At 40.7% G+C, this 16,535-nt stretch overlaps 1 protein-coding gene across 2 annotated transcripts in view; it reads right to left on the bottom strand.

Annotated features, from left to right (window-relative positions):
- The window catches only part of ptprea (protein tyrosine phosphatase receptor type Ea), a 50,184-nt gene that overhangs the window by 21,135 nt on the left and 12,514 nt on the right, over positions 1-16,535 (bottom strand). For both annotated transcript variants that reach the window (XM_079372155.1, XM_079372156.1), the window contains exon 2: positions 3,084-3,293. The gene's annotated coding sequence lies outside the window, so the exon portion shown is untranslated. The remainder of the gene's footprint in view (positions 1-3,083; positions 3,294-16,535) is intronic.

The following is a 16,535-nucleotide window of genomic DNA, read 5'->3' as shown; positions in this document are numbered from 1 at the left end:
GTAAAAAGAACTGACCAATAAGGATAAAAATTCCCTTAAAGAAAGAAATGTGGGATCTTGCCAGGAACCCTTATTTATAGCTATAGAGAGACAGATATAACTACAATCCTGTGCACTCCAGATGCGATTCCCCCCCCCCCCCCCCCCCCAAAAAAAAAAAAAAAAAAAAAAAATCCATTCATTCCCTGATACAGGGATGGGGAGTGCAGCAGTGGAGAAACAAGTGATAAGCACCAATGCGGGAGAACAAAAAGCCACTTGATTCTGACGGTAGAAAGACGGAAGGAGGAGGAGAGGAGACGTGGGAGCAGAAGGGATGATTGAACATCCCACGCTGTGAGGATGAGGAGTCTCACCCTCCTGCCATGTGGAGATAGAGCAGACCTGTCTGCTCGGTGCAGACGCAGACTATAAAATCCTGATGTGCGTCTTTTCAAAGAGATATGAGGACTTCGTGTTCTGGCTCTTGACACGTGCCCTAGACTGTCTGCACGAGACATCAGGTTTTATGGTCAAAAACCCCAGTTGCCATGGCGAAACCGCAGCCTCACAGTTCATCTGTCAAAAATTAAAACCTCTTTAAGCTCTCTAAACTTGCATGCTATATTACCAGCTTCACAAAAAAGAAAGACAAGAACATTTTCAAGATTCAGAGAAGCATGAATTTTTTTCTCTCATATATATTTAAGATATGCTATTTGTTGATTTATTCAAATCTGTACATGTGATGTAGCCTACCATAATAACTTCCATTTCATAGCCATACCTAAAATAAATTATTTTGTTGTACATTCATGTCTTATTGTTTATTGCATTCATATCGTGAGAATCTGCTGTTAACAATCCTGACACTCTGCAGTTCAATTTCTTTGCTCTGCCACTTAGCATCAGGCTGCTTTCCAAGAGAAACTGGAATGGGAAGCACAGTAATTATGTCACCAAAAACCCAACCTGACACATTTTTCACAATCCTCTTTTGCAGGATCACAGCCCCTGCTGAGCACTTCATAAACCGCACTTTGTTGATTAAGATTGTGTAACCATGCCTGAATTCTATAGGAATATGAGTCATTCAGTGGGCCATTGGGCACCATACTGAGTCTCATTGTCCTCTATCCTAAGATGCCTTGTTACACAAATTAGTCTGAGGCCTCTTAAAGAACTTGCTGCCCTCTTGGAAAAAGGAAGTGCAACATCCAGGCTTCACAAGCTGCTCACAAAAGCTCTGTGAGAAGAGGAACGCCACTAACAGGTCCTGACAGAGGCACAAAGACATACTAGGGTGTCAGAAACCGTGGGCTTAAACACCACAAGGGATAAGAAGGTTATGACATGTTTGGTGGCACTACATTTCAGCATCAGACAGATGTGTTAGATCTGCAGGCCAACGAGGTAACGCAAAGGTCAGCTCTGCTCGCACAGATAGCTGGTAGTGTATTAGTAAAAAGGTAAATGGAGTTTACACCGCACCTAACCATTCACAAACTGATGACACAGGTTGCACTTGCTACAGTATGACAAGTGTCCATCAGTATTAACTAATACACATTCACACACTGCAGACAAAGCAGTTGGAGCAACTTGGGGTAAAGCGTATTGCCCGAGGACACATCAGACATGTGGCTGCAGGAGCTGGAGATCGAACCCCGAGAGACAACCAACTCTACCACTGACCCTCAGCAGCCCCTAACTACAGTCATCCAACAAATCTGCAGTTTTCTACAATCCTTCTTTGATCTATCCTGATACACAATAGATTTTCTGGAACCTCCGTATAACTTTTGACGTGTTTGTCAGTGGGAGAGTCAAGAGACGGCAAATCAACCTGAAAGCAAGTAAAAATGACTTTGCTTTAAAGTTTACGATCTCCTCTGTTTAAAGCCTTTGAAAATGGAGATTCTCCACAGCTGACATTTTATGCTGTGATCTGGGTCGCACTCCTAATAAAGGCTACTATATTTGCGAATAGTTCCCTATGTGTGTGTGTACAACTATGTGTACTGTGTGTGCATGTGTGTGTGATTCTGCAGTGTAAGCACATGCTGTCCTCCATCTGCTGTTTGATAGAGACTGTTTCCTTTCCTGTACAGCCAGCCAACCAGCCAGTCTTCCTGTAGCGCTCTGCTCCACAAAGGAAATGGGAGCCACACACTCCTGACACACAGACACACACACACACACACACACACACACAAAACCTGGATAAGATTAGTCCACATGCAGACACATGTGGGCAGACAAAGACTTTTACGCACATTTTAAACACAAACACGGCTTCCTCTCATTTCTCTTTCCTTCTGTCTTACAATTGTGACTTTGTGTCTCTCTCCTCCGTCCACTGTTTGCTCCCTTTGTCCTTGTTTAACACCTCCACTAGTCAGCTGTGTGGGGACTAAAATATTTGAATTGCACAACAATAAAGTGAATTGTTGGAGCGAGGGAAAGTCACAGGCCAAAGGTTTTCGGAGTTATGAAATCTCTAAGCGTTCCATCAAATCAGTGAAATTCCAACAAGCCTCTAGGCATGGGATAAGCAGGAAAATAATTTATATTTGACAGCAGTGCCAACTTCATTTATGAGTGTAGTATAAAGTAAATAACACATCTGTCTAAAGTTGATAAGTTATAATAAATATATATAAAAGCCTTCTTTCTGGTCAAGAAAATCTAACAAGAATATCAAATAGGCACAAACGTCAATGCAATATGATGTGTTTCACAGACACAACTAGATTTACTTCACACTATGTTCATTCAAACGACGCTCTTATAAATCCCAAACATAACAGATGATTTTCTGAGTAAGCTTATGCTGTCACTGCTAAGTTAATGCTGTTTTCATTCCTGTACTCTGTACCCTGCTGCCCTCTGCTCTCACCAATGCCTAACACCTCTGTCCTGCTTCCTGCTTCTTGGTTCTTTTTTTTTAACAATAATCTATGAATGAGGAAGTGCTGCAGAAGTAAGCCAGAAACCTGTCACAACAGTTTCTCTCTAATTATAAAGGACATAAACATCTGTGTGCAATTCGAAGAACGATTCCTTTACACTTCATTATAAAAGCTGCTCTCAGCAGAAGTTACCTTGATGAGTGTAGATTCAATGTATGCTGATTCTGGGATCCATAATAGCAGGTCACATGGTGCTGATAGACTCCAGTTGTCACATTTTTGCGAGAAGTCGGACAGAAGTTGGAGACGCAATCCCTAAATCCAGGCGGCAAAGTCAAAGCGGTCTCAGTGCTTCACGTCCAGGGTCTCAGCAAGCCTGAATCATTGCAGAGCAGTCACCACCTTTATTTAAAAAAAGAGAGCAAGAAGGACACATTTAGAGCTCGCTGGAGGATAGGGAAGGTGTGATGCAGTTCCTGTTTTAAGCAGAAATGCTGTGTGGCAAGAAAAAGAGCGAGCAGTTAAGAATAGAGGGCAGCTTCCCCAAAGGAGGAGGCTGTGAAGTAATTAGCTGACCCTAGAGCATAGTGACACAGCATGTATACTCCTCTATAGGTCCCTCTTCATGCTTTATGATAACATTTGGCTATGAAGGAAATCCAGACTAAGTGTGAACATTGTCCTGATCGGCATTAGAGCAAAAAGTCTCAAAAAATGTTTTATGGTGGAGAAGAGGCCTTTAAAGTCTTTAAATTCCCAGCTCATGCTTCACAGCGCAGCCAAAAAATGACTGAACAACAAAGTGCATGAATGTGATGTTCATGTGCAAAAATTGCTGTGTCAAATAAATTTCCAATTTTATAGTTACAATACATAGAGGAATGCTTTTGACATCTGTTTAGCCAACACATAGACACATCTGCTGAGTGAATTATAAAAAGTTTAGACTGTACTGTAGCTGTGATAAATTCAGTACAAATATGAGCGCATACCCTTTCTTTATTGCTTCATACAGAGCCTCCTTTTATATCAAATGTGTATCTTATATGCAGCATGGTGTATACCTTTGTATTTTGATATTAATCAGATTTTTTTTGTTGACTTCAAATGGACAATGCACACACATTACAGTGTACCTGCACTGTGCTGTATCTCTACAAATGTGCAAAAAAAACCATTTATTCTACTCGTTTCTAACATTTAAATTATTGATTCCAAAACCAGCAGAAAAATCTTACTGCACACTACTTTTAACATTTAAATTCAAAACACATTTTAGTTTCATTTCTCTCTGGTTTCTTGATCTGATGGTAGAAATGTGTATTTCAGCTCAGATTTAGAGCTGAGTTTCCTCCCTGCCAATGTCTATTTATTTTGATCCCTAAAAGTGTCCTTGGACTTTTTTTTCTCTCTCTTGCCATTTCAGTCTATTTAAATGAGAAATGGTGCTTCATACTTTGCAAAAGCTGGAGTAGAGATTGCAGCTTGGTGCCATCCAATAAATAATACCTATTACCCAGTGGAGGTCTGAAAGGAGGGTAGAGTGAGTGGGGAAAAAAGGACAAGGAGGACAATTTATCTACCTGAGAACGCTGAGTAGCCAAAGAGTCTGGAGGCTTTTTTTAATTTTTTTTTTATTTTTTTAACTGTGTGTGTTTGGAAACCTTGTCAGTGCAGATTTACTTTCAACTGGAAGACTTTGGGTAAAGACTAAATCCTCTGATTTCATTTCATTTGAAAACATGAAACCTTTGCCAAAGCTCAAAAATCACACAATCTCACAAGTCTTCTTTTTTTCTGCTCTTGTACTTCTTGGAGATACAAGGTTTTCACCTGGCTTGCTGAAGGAAGCATGGCGAGCGGTTGCTATGGTGACACTTTCGTCTAACCATGCAGGAGGGACATGTGGAAGAGGGGGGGGATTCTCTCTTTTTTTTCTAACGATAAATGAATGGACCCATCTCCTTGTATCCTTCCCCGTTCTCCCATCTGGAGCTCAATGAAGACAGGCAGGCAACATTTGCTCCCTGACATCCCGGAAAATGAGGTGTCATGCTTGAGGATTTCCATGACAGCCGACTAGCTGCATGAGCTGGAGAGTCCACACTCAGGAGGAAGGACAGATGGGAAGAGACTTCGAAATAAAAAGAATAATACGTGTAATCCTGTGCAATGAAGTTTCAAATTTACACCTACCTTCCTTTGAAAGCCCTGCCAGGGACTATTTGCAATCATATATCATCTCAAAGCTCATAAATAAATAATATGAGGTCTGACAGTGTGGAATCAGATCAAGCAAACTGCTGAATAATAGAAGAACCTGCCTGTAATGCAATCGGCCGCAGAGCATCATGCTCGAAAAATGTCATGCAGCAACATATGAAAGCTGCTGAATGCAAGATTCAATTCATACGTGTTAAGTCCAGTTACATTTTCTTCTGTGTGTGGAAGAAGAAGCTGCAGTCAGGCTAGAAAGGGTCGCTTTCTATGCCCTCGTCACACACATGCAATGGTAGCTTCAGTTCCTCAAATGTCCACTAAAGGCTGGATCCAAAAGTGAGTCAATTCTCATTAGGCTCTATAATAAAATGCAAGCTTTTACTGCAGAATTGAACATGTTTAAAATCTGGTGCAATGTTTTACACCGAAATATCAAATGTTCCTGTTCATGGATGCTGTACATGGTGCTTTACAAATGACTCATCTGTTGAACTTTCATTGAGCCTTACACTTTTAGAAACAAGTTGATACACACTTAAACTCTCCGCCGTGTTTGAGAATAAATAAAGTTCTTTCTAATCTCTGTTATTTCATTTTAACTACTCCATGGTGTCATTCACCAGAGATTCAGGTGAGCAACCACAAGCTCTTTTATTGTCTGTAGTCTCACCAATAAACAACTCCAGTCAGCAGCCCCGATGTATACAATTTCACTTGGGGGGAAACATAAGGGTAAACCATCTCATTTGCCAGCGAAGGAATTACCCACAGGTGAAGACTTTATAAATATCATAGCTTGGCATTTCAAATTCCAGGCTACTCCAACATCACGCCTCCTGGTTAAAAATACAAACACGGCATCGGCCACAGTCAAAGGCACTTGACAAACAAACGGGTTAGCTCAGTGGCTACATCCAGATTTTTAGTAGAGAATAAGGTTGGGTCTTTTTTTCTTCTGCCAACTCCCTGATCAGGCTGTGCCCTAATAAAGAATTGACATATTTAAAGGAAATCCATCTCAAAATATTTCGGATCCTTTGTTTCCTTATTAAAAGCTTAATTCATAATCTTTAAACACTTCAAAAACACGTGATTGTGTTCCTACAGAGCCGATTTATACGGAAGCAGAGGACTGTCACCAGCAGTGTTTGAGAACAAAGCAGCCGTTGGTGTCTGTCCACAGCTATCAGTGTTATCGTTTTCGAACAGTCACACACAGATTACCACAGTGCATGTAATAAACCGTCCAGATCTCACTTGAAAGTCATCAAACACAACAGGATGGTCATTGGCCAAGGAAAATAGGACGAATAAGACGAAGTAAAAAAGAGAAATACGACATAAAAACGTACGCTCTACAGTTTATGGTGTTTTTAATATTGTGTGTGTGTTTTCAGATTTTACAGCATGTGGACTTCTACAGGTGTTAGTTTTACACCTGCAGACTCAAATATACCAAAGTCTCTCATAAAGATGTTACTTTCTTTGACAAGACCGTACGCTCAGCTGAAAATCATGTCGCCAAGGTGACAAATGCCATCTCAGAGACAGGGGGACACCTCATACGTCCATGTACATACACACACACACACACACACACACAGACATAAACACTTGGCTCTTTGACTTCCCAGCCTTGCCGGGGTTGTGGTCAATCAGATTAAAGCATCATAGCGAGATCTCTCAATGCACCAACACAAATCCATTTATAGAGATAAGCTTCGGGGGCAAGCGCTGTCTCTCTCACACACACACACACACACACACACGCACACACTCACACGCTCACACATGCGCATACACACACATATCCAGATAGGAGGATGACACTTAAACCACTGAGGGGACATCTGAGTTGCTATCGGGTCCCGGCATCAGTCCAAAAACAGTCTATGTTCACAGAAGTCCTCTGTGATCTGCATCTGAGTGACACAAAAACACGATGCCTCCACAACCAGTCAGGACCTCGCCAGCGGGTCAGAAGAGAACTCTTCGAAGGTCACAGAATGATTTACATGACAGGATTATATGTTCATTTAAATAAAAGTTTGAAGGAATTAAATATAAAGAGAACATCCATATGTATAGAGGAGCTCAATTTTGGAGCTGAATTGCCTTGTTTTGTTTTTTTTTGTTGTACAGTAAAAACGCCGGGTGAAACGTCAGAAAATGAAAGCAACCCCCATTCACCGTGTCATCAAAATGTGTCTTCTGTTTGATCTCTGTGTCACAATGGGTAACACTGTGAAATGAGATAGATCTAGAGAAAAATTAGAGCGTTATTTCTTTTCTCTTTTTTTTTCAATTTCTCAAAAATGAAAATAATGAAATGTAGAGTAATAAGAGGTGTTACATATCTATGAAAAAGCTTTAATTACAATAATACAAAAGCAGCAGCCATGTAGCACTTGTATCACACAGTCATTGTTAGAAAGATGTAAAAGTTGATGAAAACTGCAGCAGCAGAAATTATAAAAGGCAGCGCCGCAGGAGAGAAGAAAAGGAGATGCACACATGGACTCTGCCTTTATGATCAGGTGTGAATAGAGCCATGTCCCTGATGAGCTTAATGTACCAGAGCGAGATGACAGGCGACAACAAGCGGTGTGATTTTGTTAGCCATGACTGTCTCGCCTGTCCGCCTTTCTCAAACTCACCGGTTTATCTTGGCATTCAGGTCTGCGGAGAACTGCTGAGTGGCCGTTAGCCAAAGCAAGCAGGATGTGAGTGTGATAATATCATATAGCAGCTCCTCTAAACTTGGCAATCTTGGTTATAATCAAATATCTGGAAATTTCCTAAAGGGCTCCAGACAGGATCGTTTACCCCAGACAGTGTATGTGATAGAGTACATTAATAGCCTTATTCATTTAGTGGCTAGCGAAATGAGAAGTCACATTTCTTTCTCACCTGTGGCTATCTCGGATCAATAACCAACAGAGTGATGGACTGAGCTCGTGTAATGTAGGAAATGACTAAAGTCCATCAAGAATATGAGTGAGAAAACGCTGCAAAGGACAGGTGCAATTACCCAGAGGTGGTTTAGAGTAAAGCCTTTTATAAGTATTTGAAGGCTTAATTTTCATCAGTAGAGCTTGTAAAATAGAGGAATGAGTCCTGACCAACATTCAACCCTCTTTTCCCCTTTTTTGGTAAGCCTTTTAGCCAGTTTACAACTTTCTTCTGGACTCAAAAAATGAAAAAAATTAAATAGAAAAAAATTCAATGGATCAATAACTTGAATCATCGGTTGATAGGACCCCATGATAGCTTGCATGCTGCCTCAGTTGTCTTTGTTAGCCAGGACATCAACAGAGAATATAGCAGGCCTGTTTATTAGAGCTTAACCTGCATTTTGAACGTTTGATCCCTCACTTTTTTATTTTTTGCCAGAGCCGAATAATCTGCAAATGCCTCCTCTTCTCGAGAAGGATAAACCACTTAATAAAGCAATTTTGAGTGAAAAATCAGCGTTTCTACTATGATGCTCCTCCAAGGAGTGTGGAATCAGGCTAAGCTCTAATGCTAACTTTAGCTCACCAGCTTGCAGTGTTGCGACTAGCGCGCCACTAAGTAACGCTGTAACGCCACTCCTATTTGCGAACTTAACAGTGACAAATGAGTTACTTTCCAGATACCATAACGCTGTTTGTTTACTGACAAGTTAAATGACAAGAATATATCAGTGGGTCGTAGTCTGCGTACAGGAAGGAAAACTTCTCTCACAAGAACGAAGAAACGAGCTAAACAACAACATGCTTCTAGAGAGCCTGCTGCTGCAGACACCGGAGACTTAGGTGCAGTTTCCACTGACCATGCTCCACCGTCTGTAACCCGGACTATAGACTGATAGACAGCGATGTACTTCATACCAACTGTTGAGTTACTCAACCTGTTGTTTACTGTTTGGTAAACAACAGGTGTGCCAGAAAGTTTCACATTATGTAGCAAAACATAAAAAATGAGGACTAGTTCAACTTCTGTTTAACAAGCAATTTGATTCGACTGGTAATGTTAAAAGTCATAATTATTTTTTGCTAAACTAAGAGGTATTCAAAGATTATTCTTGCTCATAATTGTGAGCATGTAAGCATGCTAACGTTTCTTTCTTATAGAATTTAATGATTATTGCAAGTCCAGCTAGCTGTGTTATTCTGGTTCAGCTATAATGTTAAGGTTTGTTGCCTTGTTTGTTAAATGTCTCTTGAATGTAGGAGAAATATAGCTGCTTACACCAAATAATGTGCCTCCATTAGTGTGCATGTCCATCACTCCCTAAATATATTCTCCCACGCTCTGCTTTCTGATTTTGCATTAATTTAGGCAACATGGTACAACAACAGTAAAAGAGAGGACCAGTCTGGATCGCCTTTCAATTCTGTTCAGTCCCCAGACCCAGACATGACTTAAAGCCGGCCAGAGGCTTTAATAAAATCCTCACTTCATTATAACTCCAGCATGTAAAAACAGACATTATTCAGCCTTTCATCCCACAATCCGATACACTCCCCCACCCCCAGTGATGGTGTCTCTCTTCCCTTCCTCCTCTCACATCCTTTCCCAAAGCTTACTCTCCAAGGAGCCGCTCAGACAGAACAGGGTTAGGATTAAACAAGTCCCCAGCTGAAGATTCTCTGCAACACTGAAACTCCATGAACTTCAACATGGTTAATATTCATGACGGAGGAATGGTGGTATTCCAGGACAAAAGACGGGAGAAAAACAGACACATCTGCCAGCATAGGCAGTTAGAAAAATACTCTTAGACACAATAGACTGGCATTAATGGCAGAATAAGATACATGTACACCCACACAAAAGGGAGAAATGTGCCCTGTGGATTTCTCAAGCTATCTGTGTGTATATCTGGCTGCAGCCCAAGGCTACATGTCTTGTCTGTCTGCACAACGTTGTCTGGGAACAGAGAGGTTTCACATGTCGGCGAGAGAGAGCCACAAACGCCTCCACTTCTTTCACAAGGAAACGCTGAAAAAAAGGAAACGGAGTGAGAAAATCAAAACAGAAAAGTAGCTGTGAGGTAACATGGGACACCACTCAGGAATAGGTTTATTTACTCGACTCAGATTATTGCGACAGAATGGACAGGCTGTCTATTAAATGACTGATACATAAATCAACAAAGACACAGGCGGTGTATTAAGCAAATACGATCATCCCTCCCTGTCACTTGACTGTAAAATCAAAAACTTTGCCTTATTTCCAAAGAAATTATTTCACGTCTCTGTGTTTGTATGACTCTGACTCAGAGGCCTTGCTGTCCACTAGCAGGAAGAGAAACAATTAGATCATATCCTGTGTGTGAGCTGTGTTTTACAGCCAAACATTGGGGGGTTATAAAATTAGCTGGACTGTGAGAACTGAAAATTAAAAGGAAGAAGAGATAGGCAGCTTCAGAACGTGTCCATAACTTTAAAAGGAAAATAGGAATGGGAAAAAAGGTGACAGCTATAGGGAACAGCTCCAAGTGCACCAACAACCTGTCTTGTATGACAATCCTAGCTACACCAACACAGATGTCATCGTTAGCTGAACGCTGGCACAGTCTGGTGCCATATTAAGCCAGATTAGAGAAGGAAATGGCACACATAAACTACATATTTATGAGCTATGACCTAGAACATTTACCGTGGGTGCGTCTCATACTCATGTGCCGAGCATTAGTTTTCTAAAAATGACTCATTCTGGAATAAATACTGGAGAAACAAAAGGGTGGCAGCTGCTTACAACAAGTGGCTCACTGGCCAAAATAAAAATGACTGTAGAAGTCACATGAGAGCAAAGTGCCAGAAGGGCAAAATATAAAGTATATTTACTTCAGTCTATGTAATGACCCTGCCTTCATTTGGGACAGCTGTCAATACAAGATGTGCCTTCAGTTTGGGTTTTTGCAAAGAACCCTTTGCAAAAAGATCAAAAGGGCTCTATCGTGAATTTACTTTACATTTCATAACAAATCACTCATTTGGTCATTTGGTCAAGAAAGCCTATCAATGCCAACTTGCTGCATTGTGGGTGAGATCATCACAAAGGTGTGCTCTGCTGGCCTGGGGAGCCATGGAAACATGTAAGTCTTTTATTTAGCACATTTTTTGTTTCCCCCATGTCATAAAATATCGCACGAGAGATTGAAAATCACTTGTTTTCAACACTAGCGCTATTCAGACTGCCCGGTCAAGGTGCCATATTAACGCCTCTGTGGCCTCTCGCCGTCACTGTGAATATCACCGGTAGTGTTCAATGGGTTTTTCAGAAGATTTGACAGTTGGGTGGTAACATGTTTATGAGGACTGTCACTATATGAACATCCCCTAAACTCTAAAACCTGGGTCATGCTGGTATAACATGCTGATGACACAATTGTCAATAAACAGTAATCTCCTTCTCCAGGATGCTGAATCATAAGTAAAACGCATTCCTGCAAGATGAAGTAAATGCTCATAGGAAGAATGCCTTTAGGCTTAAATCAACAGGATATGGATGATTTACAGAGAAACCTCCACTGCACTGCGAGACAACGCTGGAAATAAGCTCCTCAAACCTCCTGCATCTTTGTCTTCAAAGGCATCACTTCAGCAGATCTGCAGGCCGGGCTGTGCATGCGAGTAAATACTGTAATCTAGCCATCAAGCAGAGGGAGGGAAACTTGCAACCCCCACCCTACACCCTCCTCCTTCCAGGAAGTAGTCCTGTGTGAATACTCAGCTGTATTATCATCTAGCGCGCAACGTGAAACATACTGAAGGCTGCAGCCTGGAGGGCAAAAGGATCAGATTTGCAGATGCAATGACCACAAGTTCGATGTCTCTAAAAAGGGAAGTCACGATGGAATTACATCTCTTACCTATCATGATCAAACTCAAGAGTCAAGCACTCTTCTTTCCAGCTTTTCTATACTTTTTGTCTGTTCAAACAAAACCAGGACACTTCCTGACACAGACATTATCAAGAGGAGAATTGTCTGATCTTTTTGTTACGAGTTGCAACAATCCGGAGGGAAAATGATGATTTGAGTAGCCCGTGGTGTAATAATTCGTCTTTAACAGATAACGAACAGATAAGAAATTGCCTATTCAGCGAATCATCTACAGGAGCTGCTCCCTTCAGCTTACAGACTGATTGATGGCCAGTCACACTGGAGCTGCGACATCATTGATTTTCTTTATATACAACCCCGAGACTGCTGATTCAAGATAATGTTACATTTTTGAAAGGCTTTGCGGCGATGTTCTGGTGATAAATTCAGCCAGTGAAATGATAGATAAACTGAGGCGACATTGACAAGTGCGATTTATTCTCGGGGAATTGATTTATCTGTCTCGATGATGTGCAGTATTTATAGTTTATCATTAAATGTGGTTTTTGAATCGTACCAGACGTTTGAGATGAAAAGATCACTGAAAGCACTTAAAGATCAAACCACCTTTTTCTTTTTTCTTTTTCCATTTGAGAGAGTTAATGTTGTCCTCTATTCTCCTTTAATAAACAAAGCCAGAACTGACACACATGTGCATAATGAACAACAGAGTCATTTCACAGCATTTTGAAGTCTGCAACATCAGAGTTCGTCATCTGTGCTCTTCTAACCCTAATCAGACTAGACCTGCAGCTTTAGAAGTATTCTGTAACTCTTTATCTTTTCACTTACCACACAACTGTTCAAAATGTCCACTGGGCACACTCTAAGACAGCTAAAGGCCCTTCTGGTTTCTCTCTGTATAGCCTTATATTCACACGAAGCAACAACTTTTCACACTGGAACACCAGCTTTTTTTGTTTTTTACAAAGCCTGAGTTCCTTCGGAAGCTTGGGCCAATCACAGTCAAGAACAGTAAGGTTCTATATAATTGAAACACATTAACAAATATGGGATTTTAAGTAAGGGGCCTTAGTGGGATTGTCTCACTTTTTGAACCATTTGCAGAACTGCCAACCCAAACTTGTTCAGAGGTTACCGTCCGGTAACCCAATTCAGGGACGGCATCCTTTGGATTGTGCACTTGAGGACCGAATCCAGCAGACAAATGTGTCGTTCTTTCCTTTTCAAATGAGCTGGTTGACTCTCAAGCAGCCACGTCTCAAAAGTTATTGGTTTCCATTCAATAAAGTAACTACCAATACAATCTCACAAAAAAAAAAAAAAAAAACGAAACAAAAGAGGCCTTAAAAACTGAGAATGATCTTAAAATAACAGGTTAAGATATGTGATGTCAGTTAGGCTAGCTTGTTCCGGTTCCGAGGTCGAGCTGTTGGGGGAACGGCTGGTGACACAAATGTGGATCACTCAGTATATGAAACCCTCTCCAGATCTTCCTAAAATGTCTACGCCGGCTATAAAAGCTGAGTCCTTTTGTAGGCTGGGTCCTTCAAAGGATGCTACCCCCGAATTGAAACACAGCTGACTTAGTACAACTAGAATCAATCTTCCCCATCAGTAAATAATGAAAGGTTGGAGTTTTGTCAGAGTCGTGCTACCTGTCGAAGGGATTACTGGTAGGAATCATGAGAGAAAGGGGGTAAACAAAAGGCCCATGTGCACGGTTCTGAGGAAAAGAGATGGGGGGGGGGGGTATTGATGACTGTGCCAAGCTAGCAGCTGTGTGATGGATTTCACACACATGTATTAGTCTACCTCTGCTTCCCTTTGTGTCAAACAGAAAAAAAGACACCCTTCTGAGTGAACCATTTTGTCATTCGTGTCTGCTGCATGTCGTGGTTGGGCGAACAAACACACCCCCATGGCCCCTCTCCATTCTACCAGCATGCTCGACACTCGTGCAATTATTCCGTGGGTCTTGGGCATGAATACTTTCAGAAATAGAAGGAAAACAAAGGCACAAAAGTAATTTTCATGTGCCATCGGACACGCTGGTTGCACTCAAAGGGAATCCACGTTTGTATCTGACGAATCAGGCAACATGACAGCCCTGCTTTGTCAGTGCTGCTATCAGACAACCGCAGCATCTTGGCATACACAGCACACAAAATCTGAACAGGATATTGCTTCCCTTGTGACATAAGCCGAAAGCAACCCCCCCCCCCCCCTTCTTTTTTTTTTTTTGGAATCAGTGACATTACACAAGCAAATAACAGCAGAGATGCCATGTCAGCCTCTCCAGAGGGTCAGAAATGTGTGGATTAGACTGTCATTAATACTGAATCGGGATTATAGCAATCCTGAGGCCGCTCTATGGCTACAGATTACTTCTATCCCAGTCGCTGCAATGAAAGACAATGGCTCTTTTTGTTCCCCCCAGAACTGACAGTACCGCACAGTAACAAAGGAGGGCTCTTTTCTAACAGGGTCAGGAGTGATTAGACAAGCAGAAAGCCTCACAATCCAAAGAGGGGCCCCAAGATCCCCCAGAATCCCGCACAATAAGACGTATTAGTCAGATTAAGACCTCAACGACTCCAATTAGCCTGTACATTTAGCTAAATATTGTGAAACCATTTAAAATGACTTTTTCCATCTTAAACAGGCTTTATATTAACAGGATACATAAGGGTGAGTTTACATTTACTGCGTAAACCCAACTGTACGGATGTTTTACATGATAACATGAAAGCCTACATATATTGGTCTCTATTAGCACTGCTGTGTTTAACTGATGAAAGATTCATCAGCTACAGAAATGAAACCTGAAAAGATTTTTAATCACAGGCCCTTAAAATCAAACTGAAGATTAGTCTTGTTTTGGTTTATCAATTGACTAAATATAAAATATATGGTATGATTGTCTTGTGCTTTGTAGCTACATTTAGAAGAAAAAAACTGTCCGAACAGCAGGAAAAGGGGATATTTCTGGCATCATTTTTCAATGTTTGAGTGTTTAGAGTGTTAGAATTAGTTAGAGTGAGCATGAGTTAATTCACATACATGTTTAATTGTTGTGTTTAAATGATAAAAATGAGAGAAACTGAAAAGAAATAAAGTAGAGAATCTGATAACTGGTGTGTTGAAGGAGAAGAGGGAAAGAATCTCATAGAGAGAGAGAGAGAGAGAAAGAGAGGGGAGTTGAAAAGAAACAAAGATCAGCCAGCCAGCGTGACCTGTCCTTGCCCCTCAAAAACAAATGACATCAGAATAGCTGCCAATCAGCTGACGTGACTCTGAGGGAGGCTGTTGGAATTCACTCCAGCTTTTCTCTGACACGCTGCCATAACCCCATCAAAGGAGGAAAACTTCTCAATGCAGCCACACAGTGGATTAGCAAAATCCCACATAAATGTATTAATACATGGCATACATTTGTCATTGTGACAATGGTGATGAGTGATGAAGATCTGAGCACATAAACAAGCACAACCTGGTATTTGTTTAATAAATAATCTGTCCTCAACAAAGTCATTCTCAGCCAATTACGTCAGCAAGTCAAACTCTTGTCTCTTGTCACATGATTTCAATGTATTGAACATCTGTCTAATGCATCTAAGCAAAAGCTAAAAGCACTAAAATAGCATTTTCTAAGCAAAATAATGGACTAATTTTATTAGAAATAAGCTTAAAATAAAAGGTTACCTGTACAAAACCATTCTTAACAGAGGATTGTTTTATTTCCCCATCTTCAACCACAAAGGATGGCCACCTTTTGCTAAGAACATCTATCTTTTTAGCCTCACTGTTTTGGTTGTTTGATGTACACGATGAAGCCAACAGATTTAACATAATCAAAAACAGTAAAACATGTAATAGTTAAAAGGAAGTAGTTGTTTCAAACAACAAACACACAGTAAGGAACTTTAGATTTTAGTTGATTTTGGCTCCCCCTGTGGACAAAGTGCCTCATCTCATCTACTGTCCTCCTGCTTTCTTTTATTAGTAAAATGTATCACCCTTTACCATTTAAGATTATTAAAAATGCATGCATAGATAACATTCAAACAACGCATTTGCTAGCGTTAGCTGGAATACATAGCTACAACGAAAGTCTTTTAGCATACACAGTACTATCTTACCTTGCCTTGAATGAACTGTTGCCAAATAAGTGCTGTATGTCTCAATGCTTACTAATCCTCACTAAGCTACCATTAGCTTACTTTAGTGGACAGCTTTGCATGACAAAATCAGCAAAAATTTCATTTTAATTTTTGCAATGACATTGTAGGAAAAGTGCTTCAAGGAGAATGAAAAGCTATGAAGAATGCTCATTTTGCAATTGAATCTAAAAAATGTTCAGACTTGAAATATTTCTAGTTGGCCTATATATTCATATTCTCACATTCCAAAAGGTTTTTTGTGAACATGGTAAGATGGTTGTTAAAACTCAATACGGTCAACACTGTGCGGTGTGTATAATACCCTGAGAACAAATGACTCAATTTCCAATCTGCTGGGCCTCCATAGGTCCTAAGCATTGAGCGGCTCCTGCTAATCAACATGACTACTGTTCCAGAAAAAAGTCT

Source organism: Symphodus melops (genome assembly GCF_947650265.1).
Source record: "Symphodus melops genome assembly, chromosome: 21".
In the NCBI taxonomy this organism is placed as follows: domain Eukaryota; kingdom Metazoa; phylum Chordata; class Actinopteri; order Labriformes; family Labridae; genus Symphodus; species Symphodus melops.
This window is presented reverse-complemented; position numbering and strand designations above follow the sequence as displayed.